The following is an 18,523-nucleotide window of genomic DNA, read 5'->3' on the forward strand; positions in this document are numbered from 1 at the left end:
AGTCTTCATACATGTATGAAGACTCCTTGGCCAATTTTTGTACAAAACTGACCATTTTTCATTACAGGGTGATCTGACACATTGTTTTGAGCATCCTCACCAAGTTTGAATAATTTTGGACATATATCTTGAGAGAAAAGTGTGATCTTGCACTTCATGAAAGATGACATGTAAAATTTTTGTTTTGAGAGCAATTTTGAGCTTTAAACTTTGCTATGATCATATATTCTTGTTGCTTATCATAAGGGGGACCTAAGATAAAGATATTTCCAAAATCTAAGCACATAGATATCATACGCGTATGATGTCTCAAGTTAAGATTTGAAAGTCCAATTGCACTTTTGACCACACAAGAGGCTTTGAAATAATGATTTAAGCTTGTTTGCAAACTTTCATCTCATTTGGACACATATTTTGAAATTAAAAAGACTTTTGGAATTCTAAGAAGGAAAAAGTGGAAAATAGTGATTTTGTGTATTTTTGACAACCAAATCTTTTTATGAGCACATATTCTTGTTGTTCATCAAGGAGCACCTTGGGTAGAAACAAAAGTTAAATTTGAGCCAAAATACATCATACACATATAAAGACTTTTAGGCCAGCGAATCAGACATTTGAGTATACCCTAGTGTCCTAAAGAACAAAAGAAGCCCCAAGCCAAACTTTCACTGCATTTGGAGCACATTTGGGCTAAAAAGTTCCAAAAGACAAACATTAGGCAAGGTTCATGCTTGTATTGACCATAACTTGCACAAAAAGTGTTGAAATTGAATTCTGAAAATTGTTGAGAGTTGCTTGAGTGATAAAGAGCCTTTAGGATCAAATTCACTTCATTTTACCACAAAAGACATAATTAGAGGCCAAAACTTATATCTGAGCTTACAAAAGTGTTTTTCATTAAAAAAAGGGCCTAGAGACCAAGTTTCATTCAATTTGGATCACTTTTGGCTTAGCTAACCTCCTAGGGAAGCTGCAAGTAACCAAACAAATAAAGGAGTGATAGGCATGACTAAAAGTGTCAAAATAAAAAACTAAGACTTCGGGTGATTAGAGTATATCAAGGAGAGTCTACAATTAAAGTTTGGAGTAATTTTGAGTCAGGAGACATCATACGTGTTGGAAGACTCCAGGCATAAGTTGAGACCAGACAAGAACATTGACTAGTCAAAGGACTTCCTTTTGACCCTAAAAGATGAAATATAGTTCCAAAACAGAATTTGGACACCCAAATCATGTATCTAGTGTTGACACTCTGAAATCACCAAAATTGACCTACAAGAAGATTGAATGCGATAGAAGACTGTTTTGGCCATAACTTGAGCTCCCACTGTCAGATTGGGAAAGTTTTTTTAAATCAAAATGAAGCTCAAGAGTATCTCTAAAACGTTGAGTATAACCCCTTGAACAACAATCAAAGACCCTTTGGGTTATTCATAGCTGGTCATATCGTTCAAAAAAACTATCGTTGAAGGCCTCAAAATGCATTTGAAAGTTAGGAGTGTCTAAAACTGACAATTTGAGAGAATTGTGAGGAAAATGTCATGGTTTTGGACATAGTCTTGATTATTCCTAACCAAAGCACTTAAACAAATTGATCAAGCTAGAACTGTTAATCCCAAAAATCATACCTACTTTAGATTTAGACTCAGCTTATACAAGCTCTAAGATCCCAGCGATAAAGGAGCATCCGCCCATAATGGATCTTCCAAACTTGCAATTGATAAAAATCAAATTTGTTGAGAGAGTTTGGATTAAAATTTATGAGAGTGAAGGATTGTATAGATACATTACAACAATGAGGTCAACCTTTATAGGTGCTCAAAGCCATACCTAGAAGAGCTGACGGATTACAATCTCTTATATGTCTATAATTGCAGAGTCGACTGTCATTGGAAATCTATAGCTGTTGACAAGTATAGATCAGAACACAGAGCTGTAGAAATCATAAATCCACAGATTGCACTAGAATTAGGTGGATACCTCCACCAAACATGAGAATTTCTACAAGAATTCCAAAAAAGGAGCCACCTGGATTCTCTCCTAGAGCGATGAAAAGAGATGAAATGATCATAGAGATGGCAGACATGCCTCCTCAAGTGAATCTCTTTAATGGAACAATCTCCAACAGAATAACCAATCCCTTTAAATAAGATCAATAGATAATTAGGTATTAACTGGACTAGACGAGGAGAGTGGAAATGTTGATCTATCCACCAATGAACAATGTGGGACCAAATACATTGCAGTCATTGTAGTATGGGCTACATCAAAATGCCATAGCAAGACCAAATACCAATAGAGAACAAAGTGCACCACCACTATTGCCATCATATCCATATTTGAGTGAAGGTCAAGGAACAACTATAAGACTGACTATATAATAGGGTTACCTTATGTAGAAAGAGTAAGAATCGAGAGAGAGTCTTGAGAAAACCCACCTGTTGTGAGACACTCATGAGGATATGAACTAGAAGATGAAACATTAGGAAGAGAATTGGGTCTATAAGGGCCTCTTTATCTGGAAAGTCAAACCGTTAGTATTAAGAAAGTAATCAAAGGATAGCTTTTGGGTTCAAACAGGCAAAACGGCTAGTTTATTTGAATTCAAATTTCCCCCCAAAATGGAATACAAAATCTAGCGGGTAACGCCATATCTTGTAGCATGCCTAAGGAAAGAGCTCAACGTGTAGAATATAGATTAATAATCTCCGCTCAAATCAAAGATTATATGTGGGATTATGGAAGGCCAAAAATCATAAAACCACCAACCTTCTTTTTTGGGGGGAAAAGTGTATTCTTTGACCACTCTTACACACCCATCATTTTTTCACACATAGCGTACACCTATTTGTAAAAATTTTAATCACTTCCATGAGCTCATGGCAAATAAAGAGGCCCTCCTAGACCCCATCCTCTTACTAATGATCAAAGGAGAATCTATGCAAAGTAGAAGGCCTGAAGAGAGAGAAGGATTGGGCGAGCCTATGGTAATATATGTAGACAATGGGTGTGTTAGACCATCCCAAGTCCAAAAATGGGTAAACAAGAAATACTTTGAAGAGAAAGACCCGAGAGATCGCGTAGCGGCAATTGGTGTGTTAGACCATCCCAAGTCCAAAAATGGGTAAACAAGAAATACTTTGAAGAGAAAGACCCGAGAGACCCGAGAGATCGCGTAGTGGATTTCAGAAGAGTAATTAGAGCAAAGGAAGTTTTGGATTTTGTGACATAGTTTGTGGGATTTGGACTAACTTGGAAAGATAATGCGGCTACATGGTTTGAATCAGTGGAAAGTGGGGATTTTGAGACTCTAGATGAGCTATTTGAGGAACTCATCAAAGAATTATTGCAGAAAGGGATAGCTCACAATATGGTCTTGCAAATTCATAGATTTAAGCAAAAAGAGGGTGAATCAGTACACAAAGCGGCATTGTGGCTCAAGAGATATGTCAAGTGTTCTGTCCAAGAGCGAAACTTCCTATGTAAATACCATTGATGATGATCTTTATCCATGGTATGAGATATGCATGTCTTCTAAGGATTCACATATAATAAGGAGCCTGAAGATAAATCAATTAATCAAAGGAGCTCTTTATCTAGTGGGGATAACTATGAGGAATATAAAGAAAAGGATTGTAAGAGTTAAGAGGACAACATATCCTATCAGGAAAATAATTCACGGATGTCTGAGTCCATTGCAAAACCCGTAGAACCTATCGATCTAAAAAAGTTAATCGACAACATAGTTAAAAGGTTAACTTCTCTTGTAGGGTTTGATTTGGGGGAGCCTAAGTGGTGTAAAATTGAGGGAAAATGGACAAACCATACGAGGGAAGATTTTCACTATAGCAAGGAATATGCTAGGGAGAGGTATATACAATTTTTTCCAGTAGCACCTACTCCACCTAGATATTCTATGGGGAATGCTCCAAGTCCAACAGGAGTTTCAAGGCCACATCCTAGATTAGGATAACAACCTCTGCTACCAAGTGCTAGAATGATCGTAGACATGAGATACACACAAATGATGGAAGCATCTAATAAACAAGAACTAGTACCAACTACAATGTATTATAGCAATCAAAGCGGGTACTGCCCTTTGAAGCGACATAAGATGAAGAAACACATGGAGTGGTGAGGCCGATACAACCTCCATCTCCTATATTTTGACCTAAAGAAAGAAGGTATAAGATGGAAAATGAACATTGCAGTACATTGTGAATAGCGGCTTAGCTAGGTTAGAGCATGTTTACAACCAAGAGAAAATGCACGAAGAAGATCCTCAACCACAGAAAGATTTTCACAAAAGCTGTGACAACCAATTGGTGAAACAATGCTCCCAGATGGAGATCACTCAACTAAATGCCTACTATCTTGACTATGGTGTCATTCACTTGATCCCTGACTATCCACAAAACCCAAACCGAGTCATAAGATCACAACAAATGTCTCAAGTATCATTCAGCTACCCAGTAGCTCAAAAAACAAAAACGTTGTCAGGAGTTTTTTGGAGCAAGGGATTGCGCATATGTACATACCCATGCATGGTGCATCGAATAAAGGATTGCCCAATTTCCATAGCCAGGTGGTTACGTGGGGCCCACATGTGTGCAGGTAGGACAGCATGTACATAGTGCATCGATTTTCACTATTACCAGTACCACTGTGTTTTTCTACAATAATGAGGAGTTTATAGCGTGTAAAACTTCTCGAGGAAGCTATCCGCGGGCCGACGACATGAGGTAAGTAGGTGCGTCAGATGGCATCTAGTGGCGTCAGGAGGGCGAACGAGGTCAATATTTGCACGCGGATGAGGACCGACACAACGTGGGTGTTTTCTGGTGAGAGTTATGCAGAAAGGTCATCATTAGGACCACTTTTTGGGACCACTTCACGTGGTGGCAAGGTGCATTATTGGAAAAAAGCTGAGTGCCAGGTGTGCGAATGATGCAAAAAGGTGACAACTATGCACTGCGAGGTCAGTTTTTGGCCTGTTCGGGGTCCGTTTGAGGTCATCTAAAAGGCCAAGGGTGCCCAACTAATAAAGCTAAGTGTGGGAACTGAAAAAACAGAGAGAAGACCAGAAAAAACGTGGAGAAGAGAGGAGGAACAGCCGCAGGTGTGTTTTTGCTCATTTTGGAGCCTGTTTTGGCCTTAAACTGCTCATCCGAGGTCGGATTTGAGCACTTTGACATTGTAGACTGGGGTTTTGGGCCGTTCCGGACGCGATGGCGCTGTCCATTTTTCCAAATTCCTCACTCTTTTTCTGCTGTTTTTCTGTGTAATCTTCTCCGATGAGTGAAGCTTCTTCTCCAATTTGTGATTGTATCTGGTATCTTTTACCCATATTGTGTGAGCTGTTTGCCCCATTGGTGTTGTCCCAAGCTCATTTGTATCTAAACATCAGAAGTTCTCCTCTTTTGAGCTGAGTTTTTGTGTGTGTGTGTGTGTGTGTGTGTGTCTCTGTGTGGAGTGGGCAAGTGGATAGTCTCTCTCCTCTCACTCCAGAGGTGTGTTCCCTGTCTCGGCCAGGTGTGTTGTGTAAGTCGAGTGGTGCCCCATAGTGTGTGTGTGTATCTTCCCAAGAGTGTGTGTCGGGTCGTTATAGAGGCGTTGTGTGTGTTTTCATCCCTCTCACAACGTCGTACTTTGGAATCCTACACAATCCTGTCATTTATGACACCGAGATCGTGGCTCAAAGCTTTTTGGTCCTACCTATTGGCATGAATAGGGAGGATCTTGGCCTACAAACTCTATTGAAGAATTCTCTCACCATGTTGAAGATGTAGGATTTTCTTTGTGAGACAACCAAGCACTTTAACATTTTGTCTCCATTGCTTTCTCTTATAGGACTTCATATGTGCGTAGAAGCTGCTTGATCTACTCAAAGTGTGGTTAGGGGCATTAATCTACTGCTAATTAACCTCCTAATTATAAAGTTTCTTAAGTGTAGGGTAAATGCAATCTATTCTACAACACAGAAGAAAAGCATGGAAAGGGAAGACTAATCTGCAGACCCAAAACCAACAATGCTTGCCATCTTCCTGCTAGTAAGGCGGTCCGGGGCGGGCAACAAGAGAGGCGAACTCTAAACACCCCTCAAGGATCCCGTGCTGCTCAATTGGGGCTGGGGCAACCACAAGCACAACACAACAACAAACCCACATCCAAATCCAAATAAGGTAGGGGCACCACCTAGTTAAGGTATGCGAACTAGGACGCAAAAGAGATTTTTTCACAACCAAGAAGATGCGCCACAAAACACACACAAGCAACCTCATAACAAGACACACACAAAATGGACCAAGAAGATCTAGAGCAAAGGGAAGAGAGAGAGGAAGGGATCTTCCGTAATACCTTATTTGTGACTTGCAAATGGAGATGGTCTGTTATGATGCTACCGTAGAGCTTGTATAAAACTAACTCAATGCTTAGTGAATACTAAACATTGCCAACACACACATACTGTCTTAGGGTGTGGGAGACCTCTTACCACAATACCCTCTTACAATGGACACAAAATTGGTAATGAAAACACACTAAAACACTTTCTAAAACAAGATCAACCGATAGAAACTCAAATACACAAGTCACCTTGAATTCATCAAAATGTATTGCACAAATGGAAGGACGAAGATTTTAACTTTAAATCACGCCTTTGATGCACTAAACCTCAATTTATTGATGATGGAGGAGCATATACAAGAGTGGTTTTGAGACTTTTTAACTCACTCTCTCTCACTTGCAATGTGTAGCTTGAAAGCTTCTCTTACACCAAAAGTGAATCTCCCAAAGTGGTTGCTACGCCTAAGTCTCTCCTCACGGATAGAGTGTTGGGGTGCTAATGTGAGATATTGGGGGTCCCTTTACAAGAAGGAGAGGATCCTATATAGGTTGGATACCCTCATTAAAATTATTTGACAATCCTAATTTACAAGCTAAGAAACCAGGATTATGATTTTTTTTTAAAATCAAAACATTGCATGCCTTCTTTGTCTGCTTGAGTCATGGATGTAGGCTCAAAAAAGAGCATTATTGATGGTAGATAAGGTGAAAATAGAGTTTTAAGGAAGGAGAGAGAGAGTTACTATGCACATGTCTTGAGGTAAGATGTCTTTTATTGCTAGGTCAATGGCTATTTTTGTGTTAGTATGTTAGTGGTTAGTGTTAGTAATCATTAGAAAGTTAATGATATATGTACAATGAGTAGAATGAGGTGGATGATTGAAGTAAGATGGTTGAATGAAGTGATTAAATCCTTGTGATGGTGAAGCTTTAAGAAGTTTTGGACTTACTTGTCTAGGTTCTCAAAATGATTACCGATCCTCTTCTTCTTCTTCTTCTCTTTATGCCACCGCCACCAAGGTTCATTATCGCAATGAAAATGGAAATTCGGTTGATGACATCTCTCAATTTGCAGAGGTTAAGCATGGTTTACATGCTGAACTTATGTATGTATAGAACGGGTAAGATGGAATTGTACTTTGGAGATAATAGAGAGAGGCATAGAGATGGTGTATGTACATATAGAGCTCATATGAGAGCTATGGAAGTAAGAGGGGAGGTTAATGGTGAAGAAAGTGAGCGAAACCATGGAAGGTGAGTTTGAGTGATGGATTGAGAGGAATGATTGTGTGTGTGTGTGTGTGTGTGTGTGTGTAGAAGTGTGGAAAGAGGTGAGATAAGACTATGGACTACTTGTGAGAAAAGTGGGCAGACTGGGGTCCACTCAAAAACTCCTAGCTCATCGGTGGCTGCTCCAAAAATTACCAAAACTTTTGAGATGATTATTCAGCTCTTGGTCCATATTTTCTCTTTTGAACACGGCTTCAAATTTGGAGTCGAGATGGATATAAAAAATCCCACCAAAATACATGTTTTTCTTCATAAAAAAAGTCTTCAGTGGCCCCCCTTTTGTTGAATTTGCATATGGTAAGAAAACTTGTGGTAATGGTGAGTCAATGTACATAGCATACATAATAAAATAACACACACCTAGGTAGAAATATCTAAATAAATACCAAAATAATTATGAGAATTTCCTACTTTTAGGACCTATAACAATGAAATATTTACACACCAATGGGCCATGATATACTTTGGATTTTATTTTTTTGCTCCACTAGCCTAGTGACTAGTTAGCCGAGGGTTTTAAGAAGATATGGGAAAAGTATCCTAACTCACACACACTTATGTACAATGAAAAGGTAAGAGTAGCCACAGTGTTTAGGTGATCTTGGTAGGGTGAGGTATCTCACACAATTTTGGATAGCCAAAAAATGGCTATCATTAGCCCTCCCCCAGGATGATGGTACATTCATTTACCATCATAAAGCATCTTGTCCAAAGAGAGTGCTCCTGAGTCCTTGACAAGATTTTCATTGTTTGGCCCTTTGGCATTTTCGCTTGAATTACAATCATGCTTTATGCAACAAAAATTACATGAGATATTCGCTCTTTGATAGTCCTTCGGTAGATCCTTTGGTAGAAGGCGACTCAAATAGGGCTTCAGTTGATACTCGTTTACATTCATGGAGTGCTCTTTACCATTCAAGTCCATAAGCTGATAGTAACTTGAATTGAAAGCCTTCTTGACTGTGCATGGCCCCTGCCATCTAGTTTCAAACTTGGCATCAAAACAATTATCAAGTTGATTGTCATACCTTAACACAAGATCTCCTTCCTTGATGCCTTTGTCCTTCAGTTTCTTGCCGATCTTTTCTTTTGCTTGTGTGGCTTTCCTCTTGTAGCACTCGTAAGCTGCTTCTCTTTCCCACTCAAGCTCCATTAATGTAAGAAGTCGATCTATACATACCTCTTGATCCTCTTGTGCACCTCTACCATGAAGCCATATTGTTGGGATGTTGAGCTCGATAGGTTGCAAATCCTCTTGACCATACACCAAGTGAAATGGCGTGAACTCTGTTGCCTCCCTATATGTGGTTTGATATGCCCACAAGGCACCATCCAAGAAGTCATCTCATAACTTTGTTTTGTTTTGCACCATCTTTCTAATGATGCCTGCAATGACACCATTAGCCTTCTCCACCAAACCATTTGACTGTGGGTAGTAGGGTGTGCTCTATGATGAGGTAGAATGTAAATCTCTTCACAAAATTCTGTGAGTAAAACCTTCTTGAACCCTGGACCATTATCCGAAACAATCTCTATAGGTGTGCCAAATTTACAACAAATATTAGTGTAGACAAACCTGCTCACTGTTTTCCCATTTACCCTTGCCACACTTTGTTCTAGGAAGAGGACCCAATGCATCAATGCCCCAATTTTCAAAGGGTCAATTTGAAAGAACTATTTACCTCGGACCATGCACCAACCTTCTATTCCATTTACCTGACAATTATGATAACTTTTACACCAATGTTGGACATCTACATGCAGGCTTGGCCAAACATACCCTGCAAGCAAAATCTTCTTCACGGTTAACTCTTGGGAAAAATGACCACCATATGCCTTCCCATGAAAACCTTTTAGAATGGCTGGAATTTCCTCGATAGTTGGTACTTTTCGGTGCACTTGATCCTTCCCTCTTTGGTAGAGTGATCCTTCTAGGAAGAGATAAAAACTTGCCTTCTTCATGAGTCTCCTCTTTTAAGCTTTTGTGAAGTCTTGTGGAAACTCGCCCTCCAAAATGTAGCCAATAATGGGAGCCAATGACTCTAATCCTTGATATATTGGTTGCTAGACAGTTGCTACCACCGTGACCACCTGCACTTCTTTCTCAACACATGTAACTGCTTGTTGTGAAAGTAAATCGCCATCTTACTTTTGTTTCCTAGGAATATGATATAGTTGCACTTCTTCAAAAACTGATTAAACAACCTACGAATGGCATGAACTTTTGTCCCTAGGCTTTCATTCTTGCATGCCCAAATGCCTAAAATCTGCTTCACAATGAGAAGTGCTTCCCCCTTTACCTTGGTCAATGCACATCTTTAAACCATGAAGTAGTGTGTCATATTTTGCTTCATTGTTGCTAGTTGAACCTGGTAGATTGCCCCTCTCTTTCATGACCACCTCTCCCCTTGGGTTGAGTAATACTAGCCCTCCCTCTACTTTTCTTGTGACTCGTCGAAAAGCTCCATCAAAGAACAAGGAAAAAGTATTAGGAATACTTTTTGGTGGTGGCAATGGTAGGGTCTTTACTTCAGGAACCTTAATCTCCTTTTCATGCACCCTATAAGTAAGAATCCCTGCCAATTGTGCACGCACACTATCTTCTACCTTGAAAGAGTATTGAAACTCTTGCAACTCCATAATCCACATTGAGATTCTAGTACTAAGATTCATTTGAAATGACACCCAAGGGAACAAACTTTTTGCAGTGAGAATTACAAAAGGTTTGCTAGCAAGTAGGATCTAAAATTTCTCAGCACAAACATGAGATAAAGCATCATGAGTTCTGTCTCCATGTAGCCTCTCTCCAAGGCATTCGTAACCCTACTAGCAAAATAGATGGGTTGCATCCTAGTACTAATTGTTGTAGCAAAACATCGCCAATTGTTTCTTTCCCAACACTAGAGCTAACAAAGAATGTGTACTCCCAACAAGGAGGCATGAGTGTTGGTAGCTTTGACAGAATGACCTTGATGTTACAAAAATATTCTTCAAGCTCATTAGACAAAACAAACTCGACTTGTTGTGTCAACTTTTGTAAAGGGTGAAGTAACTCTAAGGCTAAATGAATGAAGCGTGACATATACTTCACCTTTTGAATGAATGACATGACCTCCTTAAGACTCTTCGGTGACAGTAACTCAAAATGATAGCCTTTGACTTTGAAGGATCCACCTCGATGTCTTTGTAAGAAACTTTGTGACCAAGCAAGATCACTTCATCTTCATCTATGTGGCACTTGTCAGGGTTGAGTTGACCTCCCATGTCATACAGCTTCTTCAAACCTTCTTCTACCCTTTGTAGATGTAATGATTTTGAACTATAAATGCAGAAATCATCAATGTACACCCTAATTGACTTTCCAAAGAATGCTTGAAACACCATGGTCATAAAACGTTGGAAAGTTACAGAAGCATTTGTCAGGCCAAATGGCATGACTCTAAAAGCATAGCAACCCCAAGGAGTGATGAAGGTTGTTTTCAATTTATCCTCCAATGTGATACCTATTTGAAAGTAACCTGAGTAGCCATCACACGCAGTGTACTTCTCATGCAGTTACCTCATTTAGTATCTCATCCTGAAATGGGAGGGAAAAGTGATCCCTTTTTGTTGCCTCATTGAGTGGACGGTCATCCACACACACCCTCCACTTGCCATTTATCTTGGGAGTGACAACAACGGGAGAGACCCACTCCGAATTCTCCACTAGATAGATAAAACCTGCTGCTAGAAGCTTTCTTACCTCCTTAAGTAAAGCCCGTTCCTTGATGATTCCTACCCTTCGTAGATTTCAATCTTTAGATTTGGCCTCTGGCTTTAGCTCGATCTTGTGTTGAACATCATCTACTCCACACGCGTTGGTGTAGTATTTAGAAAAAAACATAGGAAATTTCATTAACACACCTTTGAACTCCTCTCTTTTGTCCTTTGTAAGTGTTATAGACAACATACCATCTAGCATTCCTTCATCTTCCACATTTTGGTTCTCTTGGGAACCTACCTCCTCCAAACCTTGACAAGAGGTCTCTTGATTGGTTGGCTTAAACCTTATCCCCATGACTTTGATAGAAGACTCCCCTTCAGTAATGCTACCGCTACTTTCTTCTTCTGAAGTGTTATCGGTCCAATCTTCTTCTATCTCACTTTGAGATGATTCTTCATGGAGCTCCTCTTCGCGTTGCTCCTTCATGTCAAAAACAACCTTCTTATGATTGTCATTCCTGAAAATTAGTTTTCCACTCTCCCAATCCTGCAAAGCTCGCATTTTTATTAGCCATGGTATTCCTAGGATAAATGGATAACAACTTCTCTTGGTCAAAATAACATAAAAATCCACCGCCTTCTTAATGCCAAAAGCCTCCACAAAAACATTTTTACAAATGCCTACACACCTAGCCTTGCTATTGTTTGCCATCTTGACTTTGATTTCAGGTGTCTCATGGATGTGCATGCCTAGTCTTTGCATGAGTCCCTCTGTCATGATCCAAATTTTTGCACCCCCATCCACTAGACCTTTCCTAACCAATCTTCCTTTGATGTAACAGTCTAGCACTAGTGTAATGTCCTCATTCATTTTAGCTTGTGCAATTTTTACAATAGGCACACTCTCTTTTACCTTTCTCCTAGTGCTAGCTGCCCTTGTTAAATCCCTCCTAACTTGTGGACATAATGCAATAAATCGAGGCCATGAGATATCCGGACCCTTACCTCTCATGTCTTCCGACAAGTTGTATGGAGCCATACCATGTCCGAGAGGGAAGTCTTGGAGGTTGATACGACGTCGAGTCCTCTTGGTTTCCTTGGTCTCCTTTGCCTTCTTTTCTCATCCATGGTCACTTTGTGACATGACTCCTTCTTTCTCCTTGCCTTTTCCACGGCCACGCTTAATGCCATTTGCTTCCATGTCCACCTCATTGGAATTTGTCACCTCTACCACATGCACATTTGGGTCTGGCAAAGGTGGAACTCCTTCCACTCCTCATGGAGGTGGTCTTGCTCCATTTGGCCTTTGTAGAAGCCATGGTTGTTGACTAGTTCCTTCACCTGCATTCATCACTGGGTAATTCAAGCTAGGTCTCCCTGGTTCCCCATGGGGCCAAGGACAATTATACATCCCATGTCTAGACTCTCCGCAATTCCAACATTACAATACTCTCCTAGGTCGTGGTGGATCTCGCTCTTCTGACTTCTTTGCTTGTCCTTTTGGACCTATAGCTTGTGCAAGGTGAATTGACAGGTTGCTTAAAGACTCATTGAACTTCTCAATCAATTCAGTTGTTACCTCAGGAATCTCTCTGGATGTTGATTCTTGCAATTTTCCCTTAGGTCTAGGACCCTCTATTGGAACCTCTTCTCTTAGCCACTTGAGTCTCCTATACTTCTCAATAGCCCTAGTTACAGCTGCATCAAATGTAGCAGGTGCACCCGCCTCAACTTTTATCTTGAGTGTAAGAAAAAGACCGGCTATGAACCTCTCCTTGTTTGGGAACTATGCACCATCACCAGGGTTAGCAACATCTCTCACCCATACAGCCCAAAGAGGTAGAAACTCTTGTTTATACATGTAGTAGTCATCTAAGTCTTTTTGTTTGTGAGAAACAATGTCTTGACATAGCTTTTGAGTGTTTTGGGGATCAAAGAAGTATCTTTTGAAATGATTCACAACTTTCGTGTAATTCCCTTTAACTTCCTCAAGCAAAGAGTCAAACCAAGTGCTAGCATCTTTCCTAAGGACCATCTCAAACATTTCTACATGTTCTTGATCAGTTACTATCCTCTTGATACGGTAAGACATCTTGAAATTCGCTAAACATAATTCTACATCCTCTCCACGCTCTCCACAGAAAAGAGGATATCCGGACATTTGGCATTGGGTCTCCATTGAATCAATTTCAAAGTGACAACACGTTTTTGTTTTTCTTTCTTAAAAAGATCTACACAATTAAAAAAATTCTAAATTGAAATCTATTCTACAACAAAATAAAAATATGCACATCAAATGACCTATGATAGTCAACAAGAGGCAGGATAACAAGGTTTGGTGATGCAAGAATTTCTCCTACTCTTTGGGCACCAAACATGAACACAATACGTTGTTGAAAATGGATCTTTCTATTAATTGTAACGTTTATTCTAATGTGTGGAGTGAAATGGAAGAAAAAACCTTTATTCTTGGCCATTATCCATGGTCTATGCATGACCTAATTCTTAAAACAAAACAAAAATATAGACGTCCAAACTAAGGTCGTACCTAATGAGAGGGAAAATAAAAGGATTTACTGAAGCGTTTATCTCGGCGAACCTAAGAGGGCCTAAAATTCTACAGATTACTTGTTGAAATTGCAACTTAGTACTAACAATCATGTGTAATGTTTTCCTTGCAATGGGAATAAAAGGATCATACAAATTCTTGTGATTCATGCATGCTACTTGATTACTCTAAAGGATGAGTATTCACAACACATACACAAGCCTTCCTCAATGGGGTCACCAAAATTGAGGCGGTCTGGGGCGGGCAACAAAATATGCGACCTCTAAACACCCCTCAAAGCTCCCGTGCTGCTCAATTGGGGTTGGGGCAACCACAAGCACAACACAACAACAAACCCACAGCCAAACCCAAACAAGATAGCGGCACCACCTAGTGATGGTATGCGAACTAGGACGCAAAAGAGATTTTGTCAAAACCAAGAAGACGCGCCACAAAACACACTCAAGCAGCCTCACAACAAGACACACACAAAATGGACCAAGGAGAGCTAGAGCAAAGGGAAGAGAGAGAGGAAGGGATCTTGTGTAATACCTTATTTGTGACTTGCAAATGGAGATGGTCTATTATGATGCTATCGTAAATCTTGTATAAAACTAACTCAATGCTTAGTGAATGCTAAACATCGTCAACACAAACACACACACACTGTCTTAGGGTGTGGGAGACCTCTCACCACAATACCCTCTTACAATGGACACAAAATTGACAATGAAAACACACTAAAACACTTCCTAAAACAAGATCAACCGATAGAAACTCAAATACACAAGTCACCTTGAATTCATCAAACCGCATTGCACAAATGGAAGGACGAAGATTTGAACGTCGAATCACGCCTTTGATGCACCAAATCTCAATTTATTGATGATGGAGGAGAATATACAATAGTGGTTTTGAGATTTTTGAACTCATGCTCTCTCACTTGCAATGTTTAGCTTGAAAGCTTCTCTTACACCAAAACTCAAGCTCCCAAAGTGGTTGCTACACCTAAGTCTCTCCTCACGCATAGAGTGTTGGGGTGCTAATGTGAGATACTGGGGGTACCTTTACAAGAAGGACAGGAGCCTATATATAGGTTGGAGACCCTCATTAAGATTATTTGAAAATCCTAATTTACAAGTTAACAAATCAGGATTACGAATTTTTTTGAATATCAAAACATTGAAGGTTTCTTTGTCTGCTTGAGTCATGGATGTGGGCTCAAAAGAGAGTATTATTGATTGTAGATAAGGTGAAAGGATAGTTTTAAGGAAGGAGAGAGAGAGTTACTATAACATATCTTGAGGTGAGATGTCTTTTATGGTTAGGTCAATGGCTATTTTTGTGTTAGTATGTTAGTGGTTAGTATTAGTAATCACTAGAAAGTTAATGATATATGTAGTGGTTAGTATTAGTAATCACTAGAAAGTTAATGATATATGTACAATGGGTAGAATGAGGTGGATGGTTGAAGTAAGATGGTTGAATGAAGTGGGAAAATCCTTGTGATGGTGAATCTTGAAGAAGTTTTGGACTTACTTGTGTAGGTTCTCAAAATGACTATGGATCCTCTTCTTTTCTTCTTTATGCCACGGCCGCCAAGGTTCATTATCGCGATGAAAATGGAAATTTGGTTGATGAGATCTCTCAATTTCTAGAGGTTAGGCATGGTTTACATGCTGAAGCTATGTATATATAGAAGGGGTAAGATGGAGCTGTACTTTGGAGATAATAGAGAGAGGCATAGAGATGGTGTATGTACATGTAGAGCTCATATGAGAGCTATGGAAGTAAGAGGGGAGGCTAATGGTGAAGAAGGTGAAAGAAAACATGGAAGGTGCAGGTTTGAGTGAATGATTGAGAGGAATGAGTGTGTGTGTAGAAGTGTGGAAAGAGGTGAGAGAAGACTATGGACGACTTGTGAGAAACGTGGGCAGACTGGGGTCCACTCAAAAACTCCTAGCTCACCAGTGGTTGCTCAAAAAATTACCAAAATATTTGAGGTCATTATTCAGCTCTAGGTCCACATTATCTCTTTTGACCACCGTTTCAAATTTGGAGTGGAAATGGACATAAAAATTCCCACCAAATTACCTGTTTTTCTTCACAAAAAATTCTTCAGTGGCCCCCCTTTTGTTGGATTTGCATATGGCTCCAAAGGTGAGCCCCTCCTTGCATGAGAGCATGACCTAATTGATTCTTAGGGGTTTTAATTTATGCATGGTTGTGGATTATGCATAAATATAATATATGGATATGATTAAAAAAACCGATTAGTATATATAAACAATTCATGGAATCTAGAATAGCGTCAGCTATATATAAATATAAGATGGAAAAAAGATATATATGAAAATTAAAGGATCAAATGAGGGGACTCTCATTTGTTTTTATTGAAGTATATTTATTTACAAGAGATAAGAAAAAATACCTCTAGGAAATAGGAATTTAGTGAAAGGCAATGACTGATGGTGGGTGAAAGGTATTTTTGGGGTTTTTCCTTGGAATGGATTCTCACCCAAAAATAAGAGAAGCTTGCATGAAAATATTTCTATATGAAATAAAGAGTATGCAAAATGTAAGAAAAATTGTGGTAATGGTAAGTCAATGTACATAGCATACATAGGAAAATAACGCACACGTAGGTAGAAATATTTAAATAAATACCAAAATAATGATGAGAATTTCCTATTTTTAGGCCCTATATACCCAATCGTCCATAATATACTTTGGCTTTTGTTTTTATTTATTTATTTGGCTCAACTAGCTTAGTGACTAGTTAGCTGAGGGTTTTAAGAAGATATGGGAAAAGTCTCCTAACTCACACACACCTATGTACAATGAAAAGGTAAGAATGCCCACAATGTTTAGGTAATCTTGGTAGGGTGAGCTAGCTCACTATGGAAATTTCGGATAGCCAAAAAATGGCTATCGCTAGAAAGAAGTCGCAGTCTCCTTAAGCAATTATTCCTGTGAGTATGTGTGTGGGGAAATTGTAGCTTGCTGCGATGATGGCTTTGTTTGAAAGGAGGAGTGGAAAAGATGCTACTAGATTCATAGCCTCTCTCTCTCTCTCTCTCTCTCTCTCTCTCTCTCTCTCTCTCTCTAAGAGTGACCTGCCAGAGACAAACCTGCAAACAAAGCTCCGAGCTGCTTCTAGGAACCTGCGCGCTGCTTGTGGAGAAGATCAAATTGCTGTTGAGAGCAACAGAGAATGCCTTTTTTTATTTTATTCACTTGGTAGTTGGTAGCTTTCAATGGTGTAGTTTTTTTTAGAGCTTTTCATCATAGCGATGATTTTCACTTATGATTTAAATCTAAAGCCACGTGGTGGCTTCTATGTTTAAATACCGCAAAAAGAGCCTTTCGCTCACCAAGTAAATAGTTGGTGCAGATTGACAAATCAAGCATCTAACACCAAAGTAAACAAGTACAAACTGCATTGGAAATTTTATAAAAATGAATTGCGTGCGTATTTATTAAACATATATGATGATTGATTACCTCTATAGTTGTCTCTAACATGGTCTAGTTTCATGGCTTTCTCTACACTGTTTGAGTAGTGAGACCAAGGCCTCTTTGTCGTACATTTTATTATAGATTATGGAGCGTAGTTGGTTGCTTGCTTGGTTGTGATTGTTTTTGCCTTGTATTTTGTTGTGTAACATGAGCAGATGAGTAGAACAAATTGATAGGAAACAACAATGTCTTAGATTGGAACTTGATGACCATTGTAAAAAGCTCGTTGTGTCACATAGAGCTACTATACACTAGAGGGCTCATAACGAAGATAATTAAATTGAGAAAAAGGTTGCAACTTAATCAATATTATGCTTAAACCCTACTCCTTAACCTACTTTGGTAGGTTATTTGTAGGTTGCCATTCAGCTTGGTAATATCCAATCGGCCATTGAGTCTTTAGACTAGAGACCCATCTTTGAGGCCACCATCTTCCTCTGAATAAAGCGTAGGGAATTTTCTCTTATTTATCGTAGAATGTGTGTATGTGTGTGTGTGTGTGTGTGTTTGTGTGTGTGTGTGTGTGTGTTTGTTTGTGTGTGTGTGTGTGTGTGTGTGTGTGAGTGTGTGTGTGTGTGTGTGTGTGTGTTTGTGTGTGTGTGTGTGTGTGTGTGTGTGAGAGAGAGAGAGAGAGAGTTACATGATGTCATGTTTGGAGGGTCTTGGCCGTCAATCACAGAACCTGGTGCAAAACATATATGAGGAGAAAAACATTGGGATAAAGAATTATCTTCATGCTATAGAATGATTATATATGCAGAGGAAAACTTTGGCATATAATATATAAAATGCATTTCCAATACGTAGATTGACATCAACCACCTATGGTGGCCTATACCTATGTCCAAATATGAGAAAAGTCGTGCATGTGGTGTATTTGATATATAGATATGATTATTGAGATTTAGCATGTACTATTAAGGAAAACATGTACGTAAACTAAACTTAAGGAAGCATTGACAAAATCCAAAATGTTGATGGTGCAAATAGTGAAATTGTCGACTCCTATGGATGAAATGAATAGGGAGGAGCTTGGCCTACAGACTTTACTGAAGAATGCTCTCACCATGTTGATGAGGTAGGATTTTCTTCATGGTGAGCAAGAACTTTAAAATTTTG

The sequence above is a fragment of the Adiantum capillus-veneris genome, chromosome 29 (genome assembly GCF_014529385.1).
Source record: "Adiantum capillus-veneris isolate H3 chromosome 29, ASM1452938v2, whole genome shotgun sequence".
Taxonomy (NCBI): Eukaryota; Viridiplantae; Streptophyta; class Polypodiopsida; order Polypodiales; family Pteridaceae; genus Adiantum; species Adiantum capillus-veneris.